The following is a 13409-nucleotide window of genomic DNA, read 5'->3' as shown; positions in this document are numbered from 1 at the left end:
CACTCACAGCCCCACAATGCTCTCAACCACAGAGCAGCTCAGCCATCCAGCACATGTACTCTAGGGAGATTTTCTTTTTACGTCGACACAGAGGATTAGGCATTTCAACGACCTTGTGCTATGTGGAGGATCTCAACCCTGCATGCTCTAATGATACCTGAATCCTAGCCTTGAGGAAGAACCCCACTTCCCAGTCTGTCCTTCCTTGGGTACTCGTTTTTGGCTTTAGAGTAATATTTAGCATTCATTTTACATCTTTATACTTACTCTCTTGTGGTTAATAAGCGTTTGTGTCAAACTTTTCCTGTTCAAGTTTCCATACAAATTCTGTCCGTAGGCATTATAAAAATTCTCTTTAGGCTCCTACTAACACAGTCAGGGTACAACAATGACTCAAATACTTACCTTCGAGTCCATTTATATTCTTAAAGACCCCAAAGAGCTTCTATGTAGCTATTTGGTAGGTTGAATTATTTGTTATATAGGAAAGAAAAACTAAGACATTTTAAAGATGTTTAAAAGCGCCGGGCGGTGGTGGCGCACGTCTTTAATCCCAGCACTCGGGAGGCAGAGCCAGGCGGATCTCTGTGAGTTCGAGGCCAGCCTGGGCTACCAAGTGAGTTCCAGGAGAGGCGCAAAGCTACACAGAGAAACCCTGTCTCGAAAAACCAAAAAAAAAAAAAAAAAAAGATGTTTAAAAGCTAATTCCTTAAAGGGGTTAAACCTATTACATGCTAAGCAATATTGAAAGAGACCCCACATTTTCAACACAAAAGGTGTTAGTGAGACAAATAGTTGTGCTCCTTTTTGCAAAAGTCTTTCGTGTCTGATGACAGAAGACAGATAGTTTCTTAGAGCCTCTTCTGGAATCTGCTGCGGTCGGTTGTTTAGCTCCAACTTTATGTAAGAAATCCCTAACTCCTCACAGACACGTGGCTGTAAATGGAGGAGGCTGTTAATAGCCCTTTTAGGTGAGTGTGGACTTTTTTTTTGCTGAGACATCAAAACTCAACAAGTGAGAGTTTTATTTTGATTGTGGATTGTGGCTCCCAACTGCCCTCCCCCAACCCCATGATGCTGCTGATCAAACACAAGGCCACAGTGGCAGTATCTACAAGGTTGGTGTCAAGGCTTTTATAGCCGAAAGATAGGCTGTCAACAAGATTCATGTTCTGGAAGCTTGGTGTCCAGTGTGGGAATGTGGAAGGTAAAGGGACCTTGGAGGTAGAGCCTTGGTCACTGAGGAGTGCTGGTGTTCTGGAGTAACTGCTCAAGAAGAAAACTGAAGATTACCATGAGTCTCGCTAGATTCCTGTTTTGGATTTGAATTCTCCACCTTACACGTGCTCTGCCATTCATCTTGAGGTCTTCGCCAGAGCTGAACTGAGATGATGTAGGAGACATGCCCTTAGGACCTCCCAGAGCCATAAGTGAAACAAGCCTCTTTTCTTTATAAAACCAGCTTGTATGAGGTATTTCATTACAGTAATAGAAAGTGGACTAACACAATGTAGACTCTGAAACCAAAATCCATGAGTCTATCTGGTACTTTGAGTATGTCTTTTGCCCACTAATGACTGTGATGTTGTTCATTGCTCATTTAGAAAATATTGGTTCATTGAGTTTTACAGATATTGCAACAATGCAATGTTTCTTTATACAACAAACAGACTGTCTATACTGGCTGGTCTTGTCAACTTGACACAAGCTAGAGTCATCAGAAAGCAGGGAGCCTCAGAGAAGAAAGGCCTCCACCAGACACAGCTGTGAGGGATTTTCTCAATGGGGGAGGACCCAGCTCACTGTGGGCGGTGCCATCCCTGGGCAGCTGGTCCTGGGTTCTGTAAGAAAGTACGCTGAGCAAGCCGTGAGGAGCAAGCCAGTAAGCAGCACCCCTTCATGGCTTCTGCATCAGTCCTGCCTCCAGGATCCTGCCCTGTTGGAGTTCCTGTCCTGACTTCCTTCAGTGATGAACAGCAATGTGGAAGTGTAAACCAAATAAACCCCCCGCCCCCAACTTGCTGTTTTGTCATGGTGTTTTGTTGCAGCAATAGAAGCCCTAACTAAGACAATATCCATTCATATTACAACTGATGCCATTTAAAAATTGTTTTAGGAGTTATTAGGCTTAGAGGGGCAGGTACAATTTTCCCCAAATCACCTAAGAATCTGTAGTTTATCATTGGCAAGAAAACATTTCCAAACAATTAATTTCAAATAATCACAATTAGTCAGTGATCCTCTCAAATAAGAAAATAATTTTGAAATGAAAATGTGGTTAATTTGTCTTGTAGTCAAACGTTCCCAGTAGTGTTCATCAAGACAAACTAGAGGATTTTTTTTTTTTTTTCCGGAGCTGAGGACCAAAGCCAGGGCCTGTGCTTGCTAGGCAAGCACTCTACCACTGAGCTAAATCCCCAACCCCATAACCAGAGGATTTTGATATGCGGTGAGACTTTATGTTAAGAATTAGCATAGTGCTGCCACAGACAGGGTTTGTATTGATCTCCATGATGCCTGTTACCACTGTAGGCCCTGTGAATGCCTGGGGTCTGGGTTGCCATCTTGGCCACCTGTAGCCAGGTGATGCTGATCTGAATGGCCTGCACTGCCACCAGGGCCATGGTGACATCAGGGCCCGGGCTGCTGTTGAGGACTATGTTTGGACTGTGGTCCTACCACAACCTGGATCTGTGTCGATGGCCATGACCTGTGGTGCCACCAAAGGCCACAAGGATGCCCAGCTTCTGGGCTCCCTCCTGTGGCCATGTTGGGGTCTGGGGGATGAGCCACTGCTGGGACCATGCCAATTTGAGTGGCATGCACTGCCATTTGGGGCCATGGTGTCATCCGGACTGAGATGCTGCCAAGGGCCATGTTTGGGTCTGTGGCCCTACTGTAGCCAGGGTCTGTGACAATGTCCATGGCTCCTGTTATCACTGAATGCTGTGCAGATGACTGGGACCTGGGCCGACACCTGAGGCCGTGTTGGTGCCCGAGGGTCATGCTGCCACTGGGGCCATACAAATCTTGGTGGCCTGCACTGCCACCCTGGGCCATAGTGATGCTCGAACTGCAGCCTAGGGCCTTATTTGGGTCTGTGGCCCTGCCACAGGCAGGGTCTGTGTTGATATCCATGGTGCCTGTTACCATTGAAAGCCGTACAGATTTCTAGGGTCTGGGCTACCACTTGGGGCCATGTTGGAGTCTGGGGACGATGTTGCTGCTGGGTCCATGCTGATCTGAGATGCCTGTGCTGCCACCTGGGGCCCTGATGACATCTGGGCCCAAGCTGCTGTTATTGTCAATGTCTGGGTCTATGGTCCTGCCGCATCTGGCTGTCTGTGTTGGTCTCTGTTGCCTGTGTTATCAAAGAGGCCCATGTTGTGAATCATGTGTTGAACCATGTGTTGAAGTATGAGGGTCATGTTGAGCTGGTCTCACCTCTCACTGGAGAGCTGACCCCACCCCTTGCAGGCCCTGGGATAGTGACCCCAATGACTCTGACCTGGGAGAGCTGCCCGTCCCCTCACTTGAGAAGACTGGCCCTGCTCCTCACCACAGGCATGGGAGATCTGGCTCTGTCCCTCACCTGAGGGAGGTGATCCCGGTGGCCTGGACTGATCAACTCAGCTACACCCAGGCATACATCCAGAGTTTGAGTTGGCACTCCCCAACATCTAACCCACCTATGACCTGCTGGAGCACATGAAGGGACTGGTCCTACAGAACCATAGCTGCAGGATCTCCATGACTCGGGGTAACAGCAGAATATCCGAGAGGAGTTTCGGTGAGGGTCCAGTATTGATAGTGTACCAGAAGCCAGAGGCCTTGAACCTGACCAGCAACTCATTACACAATGAACATTTGCAAGCAAAGCTGTTTGGACAAAAGGGTGTATATACTGCATGATACACAGCACCTTCCAATGCCACCAAGACGAATGAAGAGACGATGGAGAAGCAGAAAAGATGGAGGAATGAAGTGTTTTTTTGTTTGCTTGTGTTTTTTTCTTTTTTGTTTCTGTTTGTTTTTTAATTACTATTCTTATTTGTATTTTTTATTTCTTATTTTTATTATTTCTTTTTAAATTTTCCTTTGGGGTGGGGACACTACAAGGGTGAAGGGTTAATACTGCAAAACTGGGAAATGAGAGGGGTTGGGGTGCATGATGTGAAATTCCCAAAAAAATCAATAAAAATGTTTTTGTTTTAAAAAAGAATTAGTCAAAGTAGTCATTTCTTGGGTTTCTTTCTTTCTTTTTTCTTTTTTTTTTGTTTTTTTTTGAGACAGGGTTTCTCTGCGGAGTTTTGCACCTTTCCTGGAACTCGCTTTGGAGACCAGGCTGGCCTCGAACTCACAGAGATCTGCTTGTCTCTGCCTCCCTAGTGCTGGGATTAAAGGCATGCGCCACCACCGCCCGGTGTGTTTCTTTAACTGATGAAGTGATGAGGCTTTTGTTGGAACTCTAACTGAGAAGAACGAAGAAGACAATGGTGCTAAATACAGTTTCTTGTTGCGGTTTTGACACGTGTAAGGGTCAACAGTTTTAACCACAGTTAGTTCTCTGCCACTAATGTAAATGTCAGCTGTGTCTCAGCACCATTATGAGAGTAGTTTTGACTCCATGGATACTCACAGAGGTCTGAGGATGCACAAGGGTCTGCAGAGTTTGAGGACCACACGTGACAACCACTGCTATCATCATGCTGTGATAACGAATGACTACGGGACTTCAGGGGCTTAAACTACCAGGGTTTACTTCCTGCTCATACCACCTGCCCATTGTGGGATGGCTTCTGATTGTTCTGTCATCTCACTCCGGGACTTGGGATGTGGAGCAGCTTGCTTCTGGAATATTGATGACTGACATGCAAAAGGGAAGAGGAGAGGAGCCATGAGCTGGGTCTTAGGATTTCAGTCCGGATGTGAGTGACTACAGGAAGTGTTACATACCATTTGTGCCGAATCATGTCATAGGCACTAGTGTTCACCCTCTGAAGGTTCCTAGAAGTCATCCTTTATCTTAAGGGCTTCCTAACACACACACACACACACACACACACACACACACACACACACACACACACACACACACACACACTCTTTCAGTTCCTGATCATAATAATCTTAGTTATTGACTGTTACCTGAATAAATCCTTCTTCCTCCAAATCTGCATCATATCCCACTCCATGTTGGCTATTCTTTCTACTAGCTCTTGGCATAGGTCTTTTTGCACTTTGTGGTTATTATTCTGTGTGACTATTTCTTGTGCAATTGAAGAGCTCAGGCTGATAGGAAAACCGCTTCTAGCTTTCTCATCACTGCCTAGCTTAGTGCCCAGTGCTTGGTAAATTAGCAGTACAGTTCATTGAATGGGTGAAGGAACACAGATGGAAGCCTGGAAGTTCCCTCATTCATTTCCACGACACTTATTTGTGATATTTAAGTAGCCCTTATCATTGATTATATCATCTTAATAAGTGGGAAAATTTGTTAGAAAATGAAGCCCTCATATTTGCAGATGGTGACAGATTATTTGACAGCATGACCTTATTAAACAATAATAGATTTTTCCTACTCTTTATTATTATTATTATTATTATTATTATTATTATTATTATTATATTACTTTATCCAAACTCAATATCGATCTAATCCTTGACTTCACTCATGATGAAGAGCTTGCTGCATCAGAATATTTTACAAAGCATAACCAGAAAAATATGTGTTTTCTTAAGGTTCACAATTGTATAGTATCAAGTTAAGGGTAAATAATAACTGTAGTTTGACCTATAGGTGATGAAACACACCCTGAGCAAAGACTGAGAACAGAGAACTCCCCTCAATTAGCAAGCGAACCATGGTAACCTGGCATGTCAGGGAACATAAAAGTTAAAGGAGGGTCCTTGGATAATGAACAAAACTGTATCAGGACAGAGTCATTTCTTTCTTTCTTTTTTTTTGCTTTGTTTTGTTTTGTTTTCGAGACAGGGTTTCCTTGTGTAGTTTTGGTGCCTGTCCTGGATCTCACTCTGTAGCCCAGGCTGGCCTCCAGCTCACAGAGATCTGCCTGGCTTTGCCTCCTGAGTGCGGGGATTAAAGGCGTGTGCCACCACCGCCCCGCCAGAGTCATTTCTTTCCCTAAAGACTTAGTGTTTCTCCTGAAGATAACTTCAATTAAGGTCAGAATCATTCTGTGGTTAAATCTTTGTATTTCAATCACATACACACAGTAATATATATATATATATATATATATATATATATATATATTATATATACACACACACATATACATACATATGTATGTATGTACAATAGTATTATATATAAATAATACTATATATATTATATATATCATATATATATATTTGGGTGGAATTATTTATCTGTTATTTCTGATTCTGGGGTGAATAAATATTTGATCATGCCTCCCCAAGAAAAGTTATATAACCATGAAGTACCTGATAGTTAAGTTTATTCTCTTTATTTTTCTTAAAAATGTATTTATTGAGCTGGGATTATGACACACACCTTTAACCCCTGTGCTTGGGAGGCAGAGACAGGCAGATCTCTGAATTCAAGGCCAGTCTGGTATATATAGTGAGTTCCAGGCCAACCAGAGCTACGTAGTGAGACTCTGTCTAAAAAATGTATCTATTAAAAGTACAATGCCAGGACCTTTAAAAAGGCCTGATTTTTGGAATAGTGTTGGCCAATCATTAAAGTTTAGAGTAAGTAGAAGGGAAAACTCCACTCTGAATGTAAGAGCATCTACTTGTGTTTGGGTGTGCTAAGTATTACATGATCTGTGTTTGTTTTCTATTTTATCAGTTGTCCTTTGGCTTGTTTCTACAACTATTTTTTATTCAATAATTGGAAACAAGTTAAATTTGGAAATTTATTCTAATGGGGGAGCAACATCCGACAATTCATGAATGTTGTAGTTTAAAAAATATTTTAATCATGTGTACATCATGTGTGGGTATGCGCATGTAAGTACAGGTGTCCACAGAGGCCAGAGGAAGCATTGCCCTGGAGCTGAAGTTACAGGCAGTTGTGAGCTGCCTGATGTGGGTGCTGGGAACTGAACTCAGGCTCTCTGGAATAGCAACAAGTTCTATTAACTCTAAGCCATCTCTCCATGCCTGCATGCTGTAGCTTTCAAGATGTAGTTTTCAACTGATGATGAAATTATCTGGATTTATTTACCTATTTTATTTATTTATTGTGGTACTAGGGATTGGACCTAGGGTCTTGTACGTGTGGGGCAAAGGCTGTACCTCTGAGCTGTGTTCCCAGCTCAAACAGTTTGTGCAAAAGCAAAAACGTAGATGCAACTTTGGCATGGCACAATGACAATGTAAGATCATCTTTTGATCAAGTGATGAAATGTATGAGGGAAAATTGTGCTTTGATCTTGTACTGTACACAAAACTCACTGTTGTACCTAGGCAAGCTGTGATATTCTATTAATGAAAATAGAGGGCCAGCAAGATGGCTCAGAGGGTAGAGGAACCTGCTGTCTCACAACCTGAGCTTGATCCCTGGGTAGATCTACACGGTCAAGGGGGAGAACTGACTTCCACAAGCAAGAGACAGTTAAGTAGTTGATTGGAGGGCTAGAGAGATGGCTCAGTGGTTAACAATACCAGTTGTTCTTCCAGAAGACCCAGGTTAGATTCCCAGCACCCATGTGGTGGCTTACAGCTTGTCTGTAACTCCAGTTCTGGGGGATCTGAACTCTCATCTTGCTTCCATGCTCACTAGATGTACACATGGTACTCAGTCATACATGCAGGCAAAACACTCATGTACATAAGACAAAAACTAAAAAAAGAAACCGATTGGACTATTAGCAATGCATGATTGATAATTATTATGATAGTTGTTATTACTATAATAATGAGTGTGTGTGTGTGTGTGTGTGTGTGTGTGTGTGTGTGTATGTATGTATGTATATAGCTGTGTGCCCCCATGTGCATACATCTGGTGGCCAGATCAGAAGTTTAGATGTCTCCTCTATAATTCTGGGCCTTATTATCTTGAGAAAGGGTCTCTCACTGGACGAGAGGGTTGCCCTGTTGGCTAGGTGAGTGAGCTCTTGTGATTTGCCTGCTTCCATGCCTCCAGTGATGTGATTATAGGCATGTACAGCAAGGCTTGACTTTTCGTGGGGCTGCTGGTACTGGAACTCAGATCCACATGCTTGCTCTCCCTGTTGAGCCATCTCCCCATCCCTGTTTATTGCTTTTAATGTCCAGAAACCAGTGCAAAGAGAATCTGTTTCCACCCAATGGTTGTGCCTATTTTCTTCTGGGGGAAAAAAATCTTTTTTTTTTAAATGATTCTGGAATAGTACTATTTTGTGGGCCTACCAATTTAATAAAACCACTGCACTGACTAGAAAGTACATATTCCAAAACTTTTAGAAGCACAATAACAAAAGCTTCAATTCTCAACATGCTCCACTGGAAATTGATAAGCTGAGAGTGAGGGCTGGAGAAGAGGGATGGATGCTCAGGAGGCCAAACCTGCTATTGACTGCTTTGCGGTTGCAGGTCAGGGCTGAGGTCCTTACCCCGCCTTCCAGGCCATGGCTTCTTCTCTGCACTTCTCTGTTTGGCAGCCCCATCACATAGCTGTGCATACACTTTTCCTTAATGCCTTGATCGCAGCACACAGCTTTCTTTAAACATTTCGAAAAGCTACAACAAGCCTAGGTCTCAATTCATTGCTAAACAAATGCATAGAGTTTAAGTCGTTATTCTCAGCAAAATGAGGAAAAAACGGAACTAGGGCAGAAGCTTTCAAACAAAGCCAAGGAAAAAAGCAAAGAAGCTGAAATATTTAATATGTATGCAGTGTGTATCCACCAGTTTTTTCCACTCCCCCAATCCTGTGGGTTTTTTTTCTTTTTCCAATAGTAAGCTGTAGCTGCCAAAGCATGGCCGTCACTCCATTAATTATAAAGCAAAGGGAAAAATGGGTATTGATCTCCAGGAGTTCCATTCCACTTGCTTGGTATTAATTGAAAGTTATTCCTCTGATGTTACTTAAAAGAAATTCGAGGCAGTATAGAAAATAATGTTTAAAATATTCATTCAGGGTTAAGTGAACTCAGGGTGGTGCTTCCATAAACATGGTATTTTAAAATCAGAATTGGACTGTGGATGAATGACAAAATGATTTCTGAGTTCCTTTCCCATCTTGTGGTGGACAAACTCACTTCTGATTGTCTGGGAGGGGTCAGAGTATTGGTCCAGTGGCATAGGAAGAGTATGTGGCCCTTAACCCAGAAAGGCTCCCTGTGCAAACAACATCCATTCTTTTACTTGTTGACTTAATCAATCATGCCTTCCAGGCATGGGGCTGTGACTCTATTCCTGGTGGGACACCAACCTAGGTCTAAGACTGACTGGCTAATGCTTGTATAGTACTGATTACAGGCAGAACCTTGTTCTCAGTGCTCTGTAGGTCAACTCATTCATACTCACAATGGTGCTTTATAAAATTGGGAACATCAATGTCACAAGAATGATGTACTCACCACCATTGCCACTTATAGGACAAGAAACTGAGGTACAGCCAAGAGAAAAAACTTGTCAAGGACACTCATCTGATAAGAGGTATAGGTAAGACTCAAACCCAACAATTACCTTTAGGTGCCATGCTCTTCACTATGACCTATACTACTGTCATTAAAAATACTTTCTCTGGAAGGTCATAGTGAGGGTCCCAGAATGTGAGAGGTAGAGGCAGGCAGATCTTTTAGTCTGAGATCAGCTTGGTCTACATAGCTTTTCTAGGACAGCTAGGGTCATGTGGTGAGATTCTGTCTGGAAGACCAACCAACTAGCCAACCAACCAACAAACCAACCAATCAACCAACATCTAGCAGGTTCTTTGGTGACAATAAAATGTTTTCACTGAGTTTATCTATACCAATAGCATGTCTTTGTGAACATGCAAGTGTGTGATGGGGTGTACGTGTGTGTGTGTGTGTGTGTGTGTGTGTGTGTGTTGCACACACGTGAATGTGTGGGTATCTGTGCCCATTCGTGGTGTCTGTGAAGGGCAGGGCAGGAGGTTAGATACCTTCTATTATTGCTCTTTGTCATATTGCCTTGTGACAGGGTCTCTCCCTGGAAGCTCACACTTTCAGCTAAGCTGCCTGGACAGTGAGCTCTGGGACTTTATCTATCTGCTTCTTAGTGCAGTGGTTAAAAGCACATACATCCGTACTTGTTTTTTTAAATGTAGGTGCTGGGGATTTGAACTCAAGTCCATATGCTTGTAATGCAAGAACTCTTACCTACAAGGCCATCTCCCCAGCCCTATGCCAACATTCTAGAGCAAGAACTGAATACAGCTGAACAAGCATGCTTTTATGCCATGCATGTGTTGACATGGGAAGTCTCTGAAATTTATAGTCAATTCTTTCTTAAAAGAATTGGTAAAAACATTATGCAGAGCTGGGTGGTGGTGGCACATGCCTTTAATACTAGTACTCAGGGGGCAGAGGCAGACGGATCTCTGTGAGTTCTAGGCCAGCCTGGTCTACAGTGGGAGTCCCAGGACAGGCTCTAAAGCTACACAGAGAAACCTTGTGTCTCAAACAAACAAACAAACAAACAAACAAACAAACAAACCAAAACAAAACAAAAAAAACAAACAAAATTAAAAACCAAAACCAAAAAACCATTATGCAGAAATGGCAAAGTGTCACTTCTGGTTAGGTCTGGATTATGTTTTTATGTTTTTAGTGGAATACATACTTAAGGATGAGGAAGAACTATTTGCCTTCCAGTGTCCCATCTTTAATTTTCTTATTAGCAAATGGAGGACCTCTGCATTAAATCTGAAGGGTAGTTGGGGTTCAAGACTGCAATTTCTTTGACTTCAGGGACAATCCACAATTCTTGTTTGTTTGTTGATGCTGGGGATTGAACCCTGGCCTTTCAGAGGCTAAACACACACTTTACCACTGGGCTATGTCACAATCCCTACAATTCATTTTTTTTGTGCTATAGATTATTGCTAACAGTGACTGTGCTATTTACAGCTATGAAGAAGTACCTTTTATGTCTGTAGATTATAGACAGTGATAATAGGTGTCTATTGGATATGAATTAAATGGTGAATGGAAGTTCTTAGCATATACTATATCCAAAGCTCCAAGAACATGTTTCAAATTGAGATAGGTCCCATATTTAGTTCAATATTACAACAAATGTCAACCAAGTGTCTGTGAGTATGAATTTGTCATGACTTTTACAGTCATGGACTTGGTTTTCATCCTAGAGTTCTTCAATGAATGAACACAAATCCTGGTTCCTTTTTGAAAACTTCCCCATGGTCTCTTGTGGTAAATGAAATTTAGAAGCAAGACTTACAAAATGAATATCAGAGATTGCAAAGAATGAATATCCCACAAACAATAATGCAACACTCTTTCAAGAAGTGCTGTCATTAAGACTTGAACACTGAGGGGCTGGAGAGATAGCTCAGTGGTTAAGTGCATTTATTGCTTTTCTGAGGATCCAGATTCAGTTCCAAGAACCACATGGTGGCTCACAACCATCTATTACTCCAGTTTCAGGGGATCTGGTGTCTTCTTTTGACATCCTTGGGCACAAGGCATGTACATGGTGCACATAGAAAAATTCAGGGAAATCACTCATACACATAAAATAAATCCAAAGAAGAAGAATTGGTCACTGAATGTAAGCATCTTAGGCACTACTTTAAGCCAGTTATTTGGTAGGTATATCCTCTTTTGTGTACAAGATGATGATGATTATGGTTGATTTCAATGTCAATGCGCTGGCTAGTTTCATGTCAACTCGACACAAGCTGTAGTTATCTAAGAGGAAGGAATCTCAATTGAAAAGACGATTCCATAAGGTAGGGCTGCAGCAAACCTGTAGGGCATTTTCTTAGTGATTGATGTGAGAGGGGCCAGCCCATTGTGGGTGGGGCTACCCTTGGGCTGGTGGTCCTGTCTTCTATAAGAAAGCAGGCTGAGGAAGCCATGAGGAGTAAGCCAGTAGGCAGCACACCTCCACGGCCTGTGCATCAGCTCCTGCCTCCAGGATCCTGCCCTGTTTGAGTTCCTACCACAACTTCTTTCAATGATGAACAGGATGTGGGAGCCTAAGTCAAATGAACTCTTTCCTCCCAAGTTGCTTTGGTCATGGTGTTAATCACAGCAATAGAAACTCTGACTATGACAGTCAACTTGCCACAAATTAGAGTCACCTGAGTAGGGAGCTTTACCCAAATAACTGTCCTGATTACCTTCATTGATTCAGAAAGACCCACCTCAGTTGTGGGTAGCACCTCTGGTAGCTGTCCAGATACAAAGGGTTTGTCAGAAGGAAGATGCTTGCCTTTTGTTGGCTTGGCCTTCTCTCTTGCCACTGAGTTGATTTATCCTTCCCCATAGCAGAACCAGCGTTTCCAGGCTTCCATCGTGGACTAACAACCAGCAGCTCTCTAGTAACTTTCCAGGTTTTCTGTGCCAGATTGGAACCACTTAGGCACTTAGCCTTGTGAACTAACCAACTACTGTGGGGTGATGCTGGCCTCCTCAGGGAAAGACAGCTACTGTGGGACCACGCCAACGGCTAAGGCACCTAGCTTCAAGCACCAAGCAATTACTGGATTCCCAGCTTCTCAGGTAAGATAAGATTGCCGTCCTACTATTTTAATGTAAGCTGACTTAATGCATTCATATATATAATAAATTATACATATGAATATTTATATTTATCCTATTGGTTCTGTTCCCCTAGAAAACCCTGACTAATACAGTAAGTTTTAGATGAATCTGAAAAGCCCTTTAAAAAGGGCTGAATGCTAAATGGGCCTTATGTTTGTATTTGCATGGCCTTCTTCCTTTCAGGGTTGCATATATTAAAAGATTCATACAATGAGCTGGGCGGTGGTGGTGCATGCCTTTAATCCCAGCACTCGGGAGGTAGAGGCAGGTGGATCTCTGTGAGTTTGAGGCCACCCTGGTCTACAGAGTGAGTTCTAGGGTTCCAGGACAGGCTCCAAAGCTACACAGAGAAAGAGAAATCCTGTCTCAAAAAAAAAAAAAAAAAAAGAAATAAAGAAAGAAAGCGAGCCAAGCAAGCCACAGAGAGCAATCCAGTAAGTAGCACTCCTCCGTGGTCTCTGCTTCGGGTAGTCTTGAGTTCCTGTCTGGGCTTCCCTCAATGAGGGACTGTAACTTGTAAGCTGAATTAATCCCTTTCCTCCTTACATTGCTTAAGGTTGTGGTGTTTATCACAGCAACAGAGAGCAAACAAGGACAGTGTTTCTGTGTTTTTGAATACCTGGTAACTTTTTACTAGAGGATAGGCATGGTAAGTCTCACCTTTGTGGGGACTGTGTATTT

This window comes from Peromyscus californicus, unplaced genomic scaffold (genome assembly GCF_007827085.1).
Source record: "Peromyscus californicus insignis strain IS unplaced genomic scaffold, ASM782708v3 Scaffold_13__1_contigs__length_99412109, whole genome shotgun sequence".
Lineage (NCBI taxonomy): Eukaryota > Metazoa > Chordata > Mammalia > Rodentia > Cricetidae > Peromyscus > Peromyscus californicus.
The sequence above is the reverse complement of the archived record's forward strand: the minus strand, read 5'-3'. Positions refer to the sequence as shown.